Source organism: Patella vulgata, chromosome 9 (assembly GCF_932274485.2).
Source record: "Patella vulgata chromosome 9, xgPatVulg1.2, whole genome shotgun sequence".
NCBI lineage: Eukaryota > Metazoa > Mollusca > Gastropoda > Patellidae > Patella > Patella vulgata.
The window spans coordinates 41,572,035-41,585,928 of NC_065887.2; the positions used below are offsets into that span (position 1 = coordinate 41,572,035).

At 36.0% G+C, this 13,894-nt stretch overlaps 1 pseudogene; it reads left to right on the plus strand.

The window, feature by feature from the left end:
- Positions 1-12,642: 12,642 nt before the first annotated feature.
- LOC126808334 (5S ribosomal RNA) lies at positions 12,643-12,766 on the plus strand (annotated as a pseudogene).
- Positions 12,767-13,894: the final 1,128 nt, after the last annotated feature.

A 13,894-nucleotide genomic window follows, 5' to 3' on the forward strand; every position in this document is an offset into this window, starting at 1 on the left:
ACATGAGTGAGAAAACTCGACAGCCCAAATCATATTGAACCACTTGCTCTTTTCTACATATTAGGACACATTAAGCAGCAATCATAAAGAATAGCTTGCCTATTAAAGAAAAGGGGCTCCTGTGGCGCAGTACGTTAGACACTGCCTCGATAGCGTGGGGGTCTCGGGGTTGTTCCTCGTGATTTTAAGGCGTGCCCCCACCCCCTCGTCAGTGGTGAAGGAGGAAGGGTCTGATAAAGAACAAAATGCGGTCACGTGTACACATTGTCGTGCACGTAAAAGAATCCTTGTTAGTTGGATTTCGATGTAAGAGTGAGTCGTAACGCCTGCGTGGTATATGTCCGTTCTCATTAGCCAAGTCGGTGCAAAACGATAGAACGTTAAACCCTCATTTTATTTCATTTCTATTAAAGAAGACTTCTACGTGCCCGTTGACATATGTAGGGTTAGGTTTACAGTTTAAACGCAAAACTGCCATGAAAAAACATGTAAATAACAAGTCCTGGGCAGACCGTTGCACGTGGCGACGACTTATGTTTTCAGTTTGCTAATTCCCACTATCAAGATTCGTTCTACGATTGAAATCGTGGTTTTAATCGTGGAGCAATCGTGGTGATCCTTTTAGGTCTTAATATATATTGAAGTCAGTCTTAGCAATCGTGTTGATCGTATCCAAACGTTTCCGAACGTATCGTGGACTCAATAAGGACAATCGTATCGTAATGCATCGTACCACAGTGGGAACCTAACATAAAACTTTATCCTGCTTGAAACTAATATCTTAACGTAACAACCGTAATTGATTTGTAAATGGAATATCTATTTGGTGATTATTAACTCGGGGTGTACAATCCAGTAAAATCATTATTAATTCGGGCTATACAATTCAGTAAAATCATTATTAACTCGGGCTATATAATTCAGTAAAATCATTATTAACTCGAAGTATACAATTCAGTAAATCATTATTAACTCGGGGTGTACAATTCAGTAAAATCATTATTAATTCGGGCTATACAATTCAGTAAAATCATTATTAACTTGGGCTATACAGGTCAGTAAAACCATTAATTTGTGTAATATAAGGCTAATGCAGGAGGATTTTATTATCCAATAGATGATGAATTTTAAAATTGATATAATTTAAATAAAGATTAGGATACTCTCACAAAACAACACTTTCCGGATATAAAAAGAACTAATATAATACATTCCTTCAATAGATGGTCGATATAAAACTTCTCTCGAAATAAAGTGTTAAAACAAATAAACGGCATATCATCGCACTATGCTTTCATGTCGGCGAAGAAGGCAGTCAAGGCTAATATGTAATGGGACCGTTTCCATGAAAGCGTTTCCGTGTGCAAAACATAAAGTTGCTCATGCTGCTGAAAATGTCTGGGGTTTTTTGGACATGGTGTGTGTTAAAGCTCTTTCCAAAATGCGATAAAGAGAAATCCTCACTTATGATGTCATTTACGTGGGATTGACCAAACCTTTCATCCATTTTCAGTAAACATGGATACAAAAAAAGTCTTCACAAAGGCGGGCCTTAGACTGGGCCTCATCATGCGATAGTTATCCAGGCCTACAATTTAATGGGCAAATAACTCTCCTACGTTCTACTTCCTGTGTTAATCGTTCGCCTTACATGATGCCCGAATATAATTTGAATCAACTGGAAGTTATGGAGGATTGTCGATTTATACGTCAAGATTACCATGAAAGCTGACAGTGGATATTACTGTCGTAGATGTACAACAGAGGTAAACAATACAAGAATAAATGTCACTTCCATCATCGATCATACTCGAAATAATGCCAGGTTGTCCACTTTAACTTGCAACCGGTAACGTATTTAAATAAAATAAACAATTTAGAAATAATCGCTCAACGATCAAATTGCAAACATATTAAAGGTTCACCAACTAGTGGAAAGGCTGCATGATAGAAGACACGGAGAGAGAAATGAGGTGTAACGTCCACTCGACACAAACTAGGTATATGTTTGAATTATATTTCAATAATTCGCTAGCGCATGTCTCTAGCAGTGCGAGGAAACCGGGAGACCGAGAGAAGCCCAAGAGATTGGACAGGCGACCCAACTCCTTGTCACGTGCAAGCGGGGAATCGAAATCATGACACTTGACCCAATGACAGACCTTTTGACCAAACGTGCGCGCTTTAACCATTTGACCATCCAACCTACATCTTAGTTAAGAGACTGTGGGCTTTAATACAGAATAAAAGAATAAAACAAACTCCTTGGATTGTTTACTCAAGATTTTGGGACTAAAATATGGAATTAAATTAAATTAAATGGGGTATAACATCCTACTGTTCTGTCTACTATTTTAGGCAGGCGATCTTCATCCTTGTCATGTGAAAGCTTAGGATCGAATCAATGGCTTGCATAGATAATATAATTTATTTTCTACAGCGCTTACGTTAGACCACTCACCCACCGTCCAAAAAAACGTAACAAAACATGTAGACCTTCCTGATTGTAAGTACTACACGTAAAACAAAACCGACAAGAAAAGTCCGCGGACAAGTCAAACTATGGACATTGCAAAAACCAGACAACAAATATCGAATAAAGTACCAGTCCTAAGCGTCCACTTAAGTGGTGTCGTGGCGATAGTCTGCCAGTTAACGTCATGAGTTAGAACGTCAAACAATTTTAACAATAAGGGCGATAATCCGGATAGAATCTCGGAAAACGATAAAGAGAGAGAGAGAGAAATGGGGTTTAACGTCCACTCGACACAAACTAGGTCATTTCGGGACTAACATATGGTTTAATTTTATTTACATAATTCGCTTGCGCGTAGGGGTCTTTAGCAGTGGGAGGAAACCGGCGGACCCGGAGAAAACCCACGAGGTTGGACAGGCGACCCTACTCCTTGTCACGTACAACCGGGGATTCGAAACCACACCAGTCGACTCAATGACAGGCTTTATGATATAGCGCGCGCACGCTAACCATTCAGCCATCCAACCCCCGGAAAACGATAAAAAAATATAATCATAATTTGTAGTGAGTAAAGTAGAGGACTGATATATGGGATACCTGTAGGCTAGAAATTGCAGGCAACAGAGTAGACCTACCCTGTAAAACATAACTATACTAGTGACAAGCGTTTAAGAAGTCTTTAGACCACTTACCTATTGGCTCAAAAACGTAAAGAAATTTTCGACCTACCTGTTTATAAGGAAACCTGTATGTTGTAGAACCTACCTATACACGAGGAAAGTTAATAGAAAACCTGCATGTTTGATTAGCGGTTTATATAGACAATTATTAACATAATTATTCATATCCATTATAATTACATTACACCTGGCTTATTACCTCATTAAAATACAAAACAGGTATCTTATAAAACTCTATAACCTCATTCAAACACTCTCCTTTAATAATTTCTTTACAATTTTATTCAGTTGATAAGTTTGTGAAATAGATTTCTCCGGCATCTCAATTCCTCCTGTTATTGTTTTCTGTATAAGAGTTCTCTCTTTAATATGATTATCTACTTCCTGTATGGTAATTTGTGTATATAAATTGTTTTTTGTCCACCTGTTCTATATAACACACATTTATCAATATCTTCGACATATACGGTATGCAGTGTTCTATGAGTGAAATGTTTCCCAGCCGACTGTCAAAGGTTATTTGGTGGCAAAACTCTAAATATTTCACAGAATCAAGGGATGAATAAGCTATTAGACTGCAAAATTTCAGAAGCCTCCTCTGCTGTTTTTTCAACATATATTACCATAAACATATAAAAAAATATGGGAAAATCGGGTTATGATAGGCTCACAGTGCGCACATAATAAGATGTTTATATTTTCGAATTAACAAATGAATAAGTGATGGACATACCAATGTTCAATACCTTTCTATGATACATTATCAAATTACTCATAGGATACCCGTTCTTTGTGCGAGCCCAAATTCGCACATGGTCCAAATTCGATGGCCGAAAACATTCACGTGGTCATGCTTTTTAATTTGATACAAGATATTTGGGGATGAACGCGGCGACCAAGCTGGATTCGTTTGGGGCCCGAATTCAATGGCCTAAAACATTCATGTTGTGATACTGGTTAATTTAATACCACATAATAATGTGGGGGTGAAGCGCGGGGGTGAAGCGCGGCGATGAAGCGTGATGGGCGAACATACATACATAGATATCACTGCAAAGTTTTTATGACAAACTTGTTGGGTTTATTAATCGAAGGGTACGTTCAGACTGTGTCAAAACCAACTTAATGGTGGTAAAATGTTATTTATTACACAGAATCAACTACTAGACTGCACACTTTCAGAAGCCTATGTTGAATTTTCGAAATACATTACCGAGCCACTGCGGCTCCCTGGAAAAACACAAATATTATGCATTCCCTTTCCCACAAATCATTGAAACTCACCCGAAAAAGATTGCTTAAACTTGGGGATTGGAGGTTAATACACTAAATGTGACTTATTTCAGGACCAAAGTATTTATTAAAACAACAACGAAAAGTAACAGCTCCTGTTTTCATTATCTATTTTTTAACTATTATAGCGAGAACTGTCAGCTCTTTATCTGATCTCCCATACTGAGCCTTTAATAAATTACTTTTATCCATTGTTAGAATTCGAGCTTCAATATTCCTGTGCAAATCTTGGCATGAAAGGACACATATGTCAATGTTCATATTGGAAATTTGTGCTTGTATATATTTGTCTATATATTCTGACGAAACTTTAGACGCTATATATATAAAGATGGTTTTGTGATACCCGTGACTTTGTTTTTAACCACTCCTACCACTGGTGACACGGTATTGAGTTTATTATTACTGGGATCTCATCTCAGTTTATGTTATTTAAATGGTTTCGGATTCCTCTCACTTTATATTTATAGGAACAAGATTTTGTCACACATGAACTCAAAAGACCAGACAGATCCCATGCAAGTTTTTTTTGTAATACAGAGTATGGAAAAGACATGTTGTTGCACATATTGATAAGCAAACCCAAATTTGATCTTGGGAGAAATAAACATTTTTAACAAGGACATTTTGTCGACATGTGATTTTTAATTGTGGTATGAATTCTTCTGCTTAAAAAACTATAAGAGTTATGCCCGTTAATTTTCGGTAAAATGACGGACAAGAAAAAATTGAAATCCCATCACTGCTCTAGCCGGCTCTAGTATAACTTAAATGGTCTTGCTTTGAAGTTTTATTGAAATTGTCAATAGAAACAATATTCATAACTGATCAGTGATACAAATCTTTCATTTTACTTTGAAACAGGTGCCCTTTCCCCTCACTTTTGATACTGCCAAAATGTTGTTAAAATTGACACAAATATGTGAAGCTCAAGACATGAAGGGGGTTATTGAGTATCGTGAAAAATGGGTAAAATGGGCGTTAAATTTTGCTGTTAAGTCCAAACAACGGGAAAAGCTAAATAAATTAGTGGATAGTGTAAGAAAAGAAGGTGCTGCCTAATACCCCCCTCAGACCGGGGTGGCGTCCTTACTACGCTGCTACGGCGACGGTCTCAAAGGGTATCAAGATCGCCATAAACGTGGTAAAAGCTTGGTAGAAACGCCAGAAATCGTACTGTGGTCTCCATGGTCGCCAATGATCGCCGAGTCATGGCGTTTATTTTGAGCATGTTCAAAACAAACGCCAAGGTGCTGTGATCCGACCTGGAAAGCTGTGAGAAAGCGACTTTTTTCAAGTTTGTAATTTTATATGACATTTTCTCGCGTTGTGTTCACGTTTGCCGGCGACCTTGTGCATTTTCTGGTCGCTTACGGTCGCAGCAGCGCAGTAAGGATGCCAACCCGGTCTGACGGGGGTATAAGTTGAACTCATTTCACAAAGTGTTAACAAAGTTACTTTTAATCTAGTTGTTAATGTATATTTTCTAATTGCAATGACCGATTGATTATATAACGTGTAATTATATATTTTCAAACATTTGATTACATGTACATTTTATCAGTAAGCAGATCTGTACAAAACTACAATTTAAGAGCATTATGTATATCTAAAAGTTTTTTTTCTGAGGAAAATACTGAAAATCAATTATTTATTATATGTATCTTTTTTAAGGTTAAAAATTTCCAGGGCAATAGCTTACAAAAATATTGTTAGAATTTGTTATAAATGATAATTATTTTGTTATGATAATCATCTTGTCATGGAAATCTGATATTATTTTATATGCATTTTTTGACCTAAATTAATGTACGTAATGATGCAAGTTTTAAACTGTAATTATCAAATGTGTTGCTGTGTAACATTAAAATTGAAAAATGTAAAAAGTTTGTGTCTTGCATTGAAATTGGAAATTATCACCCATTGTGTCGTATTTGTGGGGAAAACCGGCAGTTGCGTATCTTTACTAGAAAAACAGGATGTTTTTTTTATATTGTTTATAAAACATGGAAATAATCTGATCTCTGCATGCATATTGTTTGTAATAGTGTCGATGTATATATGTTTTAGTGTATAATTCGTCTACATATGACAGTTTCACAAACATGCCAGTAAAATTTTTCTGTGGTTGCTACCAACTTATCAAACTGAATTAAGTTTACTGACATCTTGTTGAAGTAGAAACGGAGAGAGAAGTAATGGGTTTGTAAGGATAACATATGTACACATGAATACCTACCTACAATACATCTGTCGTGTTTGATAATATTTTTCAAATAGGTTGTTTGATAAATATAACAATTTATAGGATGTACAAACCGATTGTTGGTCATTATTATTGCTGAAGTAAGCTTTTAATCATTCATTCATATTCTTGTCATTTAGATCTCCAACATTTCTTGATTACTCCTTTATGTTGCATTTTAGAATGCTAAATTAGTTTATTTACATTCGTTTTGTTTGGAAAATGCTTCAGATAGTTTATACAAACAAACATATCCTTTTGAGGTTTTGGATGGAAAATTGTTATGTATCTTGTTATTAAGGATTACAACAAGCATTGGCTGACTTAATTTTACTAGTAAAATCCTGTAAAAATCAACACAACATTTCCAATATCTTAAAGATACATTATGGGAGATTCGATAACGAGTTGGCAGTTCTCACTATAATAATTAAAAACTAGATAATGTAAAGGCAATTTGCTGAAAATTTCATTCAAATTGATCCACTATGAACCGAGAACTAAAGTCAGTACTTTAAACAGCATAGTCTTGATTATTCATTTAATCGTTTAATCAAGAAGGAAAGTTATGCAGTAAATCGGATCACAATCCACTTAAGATCGCAGGCTAGCGATGCCATCTAGAGTTGATTATGGTCTGGATAAGTTAATTAATGTCTAATTAATAATTTAGGTAACATATGAGGCCTAAAGAAAGACCTGCAATAGACATATTTAGCTCTTGCATAATGTATGTTTAACTCAAACACACACATTTTGAAATTATATTGCTTTATATTTCGGGGATACAATATCAGCAGTTACTGAGGTGACCTCATGCCCAGTTTAAAATGTGGGGATCACGTGGCTAAGTGGGTAAGACGCTAGCTCGCTAGCCTGGAGGTCGGGTGTTCGATCCCTGCATTGGCCGAGAAAGTTCATCCAGATTTTCCGGCGTGGTTCTCCCTTGTCAGTGATGCAGGATGGAGGGGCTGACAAGGAAAGCTGTCTAGTCGTTCGGATGGGACGAAAAACCGAGGTCCCGTGTACACATTGGCGTGCACGTAAAAGATCCCTTGGCAGTTGGAATTCGATATAAGAGTAGGCCGTAGTGCCGCTGCCCGGGCAAAATTTTCCCTCATAGCACACTGTATGGCGTATGCCCGTCTTCATTAGCCCAGGTTAGGAGCAGAACAGTAGGACGTTAAACCCCATTTCATTTCATTTCATTTCCACTTTAAAATGTAGTTGTATATAGTCGTTACACTTGTCCGGCCATCACTCTAGGGGTTACAGTTGAAATTTATGCTGGGTATATGGTCCATGAGACAAGAAGCATATTGACTGATAACTGTATTAATCTCAACAATCTTGTAGTGACTCTAAGGTCGAACGCTTTCCCCAAATTGATTTGAAATTTATATAGTGTTTAATGTTAATGAGACAAAGAAATATGTAGATTTTCAACGATTTCCGATAATTTGATCAGCTAAAATTATCATTACCATGCAGCAACCTTAATGGGCTGCACTCACGACTTAGCTGCTGTGGGTGTATGTTTCATTGCTGGGCAATCTATCTTTATCGGTGAAATTAATTCAATTATTAAAATAAAATTATTGACCTTGTGTATATTCACAGTTAATGATATAGTGTTCTTTTCCTGAGCAGAACATTGTTGAAAAGAGGCAAGGTAGACCTTGGTCTTGACCGACGTGGAACCCATGGTTTAAAAACAAATTAAAATTACAAATCATTGTGCATTGTTCATTTTGAAACCTTTACCTAGAAAAAACATAATTGTATTTGAATGTTTCATAAGGTCTGTTCCTTTATAAAATTTCTGGATGGGCCAGAGCACAGATATTTTTAGGGCTGGTCTTGATGATTACATTCTGATGGCAGATGGGGGCTTGAAATAAGTCGTACAAGTTCTTCTTGAAATTTTTGGACAGACTACTGGTAAGGGGGTTGATGATGATTATGTTGTTGGAGAGGTTAATTTAAAATATTTCCTACGAACCAGTAAAATAAATTATAGACAGATAAAGAAAGCCTCACCTGTCAAGTAGAATGTGAGTACTAGAATAGGAGGTTATAAAATACAGCTCAAAATTAGCTTGTAGTATGCAAGTCTTGCCCATCCATTCAAATTTCTGGTCATTTGTATAATTAATCTATTTGATACTAACCACCTATATTAAACCGTTGGATGCCATGTTCTATTACACTGTATTATACCATACTACATCACGTTCTATTATACTGTATTATACCATACTACATCACGTTCTATTACACTGTATTATACCATACTAAATCACGTTCTATTACACTGTATTGTACCATACTACATCATGTTCTATTACACTATATTATATATCCATATACTACATCACGTTCTATTACACTGTATTATACCATACTAAATCACGTTCTATTACACTGTATTGTACCATACTACATCACGTTCTATTACACTGTATTATACCATACTAAATCACGTTCTATTACACTGTATTGTACCATACTACATCACGTTCTATTACACTGTATTATACCATACTAAATCACGTTCTATTACACTGTATTGTACCATACTACATCATGTTCTATTACACTATATTATATATTCATATACTACATCACGTTCTATTACACTGTATTATACCATACTAAATCACGTTCTATTACACTGTATTGTACCATACTAAATCACGTTCTATTACACTGTATTGTACCATACTACATCACGTTCTATTACACTGTATTATACCATACTAAATCACGTTCTATTACACTGTATTATACCATACTAAATCACGTTCTATTACACTGTATTATACCATACTACATCATGTTCTATTACACTGTATTGTACCATACTACATCACGTTCTATTACACTGTATTATACCATACTAAATCACGTTCTATTACACTGTATTGTACCATATTACATCATGTTCTATTACACTATATTATATATTCATAGAATGAAAGACAAATGTAAACTTGGGTGCTCCAGTAGTTATTTTAATAATAAATCTGCAGTGGATGTGAAGTTCAGTTTTATGTTCAACCTGTTTGTTGACATGGGCTGTTTGTTGATTGTCTCAAATTAGACAGAAAATTACCAGTGAATTCCGGGGATTTTCGGTGTTTTTAAGTAATTCAATATTAATGCAAAATATAAGTAAATATGACGATCCTGCGGGCCAATTCGGATATCTTCAAAGTGAATTCTGGTGAATTCCAGTGATTTTCTGTGTTTTTAAGTAAATTCCGGTGATCAGTCTACCCCTACACAACCACTCACGAGAATAAATATGTAAATGATAGATGGAATTTTAATTAAAAACATTTATGTATCGTATTGGTACTTCTAACAAAATCAGTGCTTAAACTATACAGCAAGTTGAAACATACATTGAGGGCCCCGTGGACTGTCCAACGTGCGCAGTGCGTTAAGACGGCCCTGGTTATCGAGCAAGTCATCAGGAAGATAACCCATGTCATGAGCACTACAGTTCCTATAACCACTGCCTACAATGTTAAAATCACTTAACAAAAACTAGCTCGGGTTCTAACACATGGTACAATGCTCAGTAAAAAGCAGTAATTGTATTCCATAGAATTGTGACCTATATACTCAAGACAGTTGTAATAAAAAAAAAAATTATTTTATATCAATAAAGTTTTTTTTTATCTTTTCATTACAATAAATATAATATGAACATAAATATAATATTTTATTTAAAGGAGTCCCAGACTTCGCAAGGTACCCATTGTTACAACTTGATGGCCCTCAGCCAGCCCGCTGGCTATGGCGGGGCAGTGAACTTTTTATTGGGGTAGATGGGTGGTCCGGGGTCCTCCACGGTGATGGATCTTAAGGTTGCCGGGCCATGAAGCAGCCAGGCCCCAGTGACAAAATAAGGGGTGAGGGCCAGCTTTGCCAAACCCCCGCGCTACACCACTGACAAGGAAAGCCACGACGGGATCGAATGCTGCACCTGCATTTAAGAGAGTCAGCGACTTACTCACTGAGCCAGCGTGGGTCGGCTGTATATAAAGTACACGGACATACCAACATCTCGATCATTCTCGAGACTAACACGCGGTTATCCTTTTACGATCATGTGAATAAATAATTCAGTTAAATGGATTTTGTCCGGACAGTGATTTATTTCCCTCTGGATAAATGACCTATATAGATGTTTCGCGGTATACGATAGTGTGTGAGTACAAAATGTATTTTTTCCGTATGTCTTGTATATACATTGAACTTTGTTATGACGGGCGGTCACCGAAACCCGGTTTTTAGGTGAAAGAGTGCCTAATCGTTCGGATAAGACGAAAAACGCCGCTATCCGGGGAAAAATTAGCTCTGCGGATTGCACACGTTACGACTAAAATGACAATTATATTTTGTTCCATGGCATTTAGCAAGTTATATTTATAGCACGGCTTTCATTAAGCGTGCCATAAATGACTTGTAACAGTGACCACTGCTCAACATGCTTATTGTTATTGCACAGAAAACCCACCCACTTCTCTATAAGATTTCTACTAAAACTAGCGTAAACCAGCAAAAGTGTGCAATAACATTGAACATGTCTAGTTATTGCACGGTTAAGCTCCATCCAATCTACTAGAGGGAAAACAATCTGCATATTCAACGAAAAGAACAAAGGAAGATTTCCCATCCATGTTACAATTGGACTTAAAGATACAACCTCTCCGTTTGCTGATTTTTTAAATTCGATTCTGTATGAATACACTATATGAAAATGTATGTTTCATAGAAATATTTGAAATCGAACAATATTAATGTGTCAGAGACGCGAAGGCTCAATGAATATGATGCTGGCTCATTAACCATTGGTGAGATTGTTATCCAGCTTGCCCTTCCTTGTCAATGGTGCAGGTTTGAATTTGTCCAGATTTGGCGAACAACTGTGGCTCTCGTGATGTTGCCAGTGCATGTTACAGAACGGTAAACCCTAAATAGCTGAAATTCGACACTGCCTTGGCAAGATGTCGCTGATGGGATATTATAGGTACGGGTATCTGCATTTGTTTAAATGTCTTAATTTGTATTTGTGTGAATAGCTAAATGAATTTCTTTTGTTGAAGGTATATTCTTATCATGGACTTTAAGTTTTTATTTGAATTATGCGTCTGTATAAATGCTGTTGGCAGCGGATTTTGCCTTATCAAAAGGTGGGGCATGGTGGGAAAAATTTGGGAAACACTGCTCTTTAAGATAATTCTAAATTAAAATGAAAATACTAATTTGATTATGCATTCATCTAAAATAATATTGTTGAGGTTCAGAACGCTATAAATATTAAAACGTTTCGTAGTTTTTAGGCAATAACTTTGATTGGCATGTAACTTAAAGAAATTGATAAAATTAATGGAAGCAACAACTTGAACACTAACATAGATAGGAAATTTTAATTTCGAAAGAAGCATTTTGTGGTGTAAAGCCGTTTTTATATTATGACAACCATTTTTGATATCTGCAACTGGCGTCTTGCTTTTTTATTTATTAAACTCTGTCCTTACATTTTTGTAACTGTCAACTCCAATCATGCACCTGCACAGAAAATAAAGTATTTCTTTTACAAATAATGATTATGTTTTATATTCAACCAAAATAATTCTGTTCAAGAAGAGAAAATCTTCTGACAGCAGATTTAAAACATATTCTTTCCATAATTTTACCTAGCTATTTAAACCATAATGAGTCCCAGTTCTAATCTGACCACTGAAGTTAAGCAATATCGGACCCGATAAGTACTTGGATTGGTGACCGCCTGGGAACACCGGGTGCTGTAGACGCGTTTTTGTTTGACCCCCCCCCCAAAAAAAAAACAACAACAAAAAAACCAAAAACAAAACAACCCAACATTTTCTGGTCACGTTGGTAAGGATAACTACGGGTTTTATTCACCTTTTCTCTTCTACGGCCATACCACGTTGAAAACACCAGTTGTCGTCCGATCACTGAAGTTAAGCAACGTCGGGCCCGGTCAGTACTTGGATGGGTGACCGCCGACGAAGTTGTTCAGGATGTTTGTAGCATGATTTCCCCTTGCCACTAGTATAGGAAAGTGTCTAGCTTTTGGATGGAAAGAAGGCGTGCAAATAAAAGAGCTCTTGACAGTTGGAATTCGATGTAAGATTTAGGGAAATTTTTCCACCATAGCACCTAGTCGGTGTAGAAGACTAGGACGTTAAACACAATTTCATTTCATTTGCAGAAACTAAGGACGCTATACTCCATTGATTTCGTTTTGTTTAAAGATACATTATGGAAGATAAGATAAAGAGCTGGCAGTTGTCACTATAATAGTTAAAGATACATTATGGGAGATTAGATAAAGAGCTGGCAGTTGTCACTATAATCGTTAAAGATACATTATGGGAGATTAGATAAAGAGCTGGCAGTTGTCACTATAATCGTTAAAGATACATTATGGGAGATTAGATAAAGAGTTGACAGTTCTCACTATAATAGTTAAAGATACATTATGGGAGATTAGATAAAGAGCTTGCAGTTCTCACTATAATAGTTACAAACTAGATAATATAAAGCCAATTTGCTGAAAATTTCATTTAAATTGATCCAATCTGTACCGAGAATTAAGCGATTGAAATTCCGGCCTAGCCTCGATCATCATTACTAAAGTCGGTACGATAAAAAACATAGTCTAAATTATCCATTAAATCATGAATGAAAGTTGAGCAGCAAATCGGATCGTAATCCAATAAATATCACAGGCTAGCGATGACATAGAGAGTTGATTATGATCTGGGTAAGTTAATTAATGTCTAATTAATAATTTAAATAACATTTTAGGCCTAAAGAAAAACCTGCAATAGGCAGATTTAACTGTTGCATAAGGTATGTTTAAGACGATATGACACAATAAATATAATTTTGAAATAGACACCACAAACTGAAAACTTAATACCATTATAATGACGTGGATAAATTCAACGTTCCATGCATTAAGTTATCTATTACAATTTAATTGTGGTACATGGTTGTTGAAATATCCACATATTTTATTGGGAAAGTTACAGCTTATTTGATTTATTTTGTTGAAGAGTGTCTGCGATATCTCAACAGTCTATGTTTTTATTTATCTCACTGGATGTTTCGTGGAATAGCGATATACTTAACTCTTTTTTATTTCATTTGGTTCAC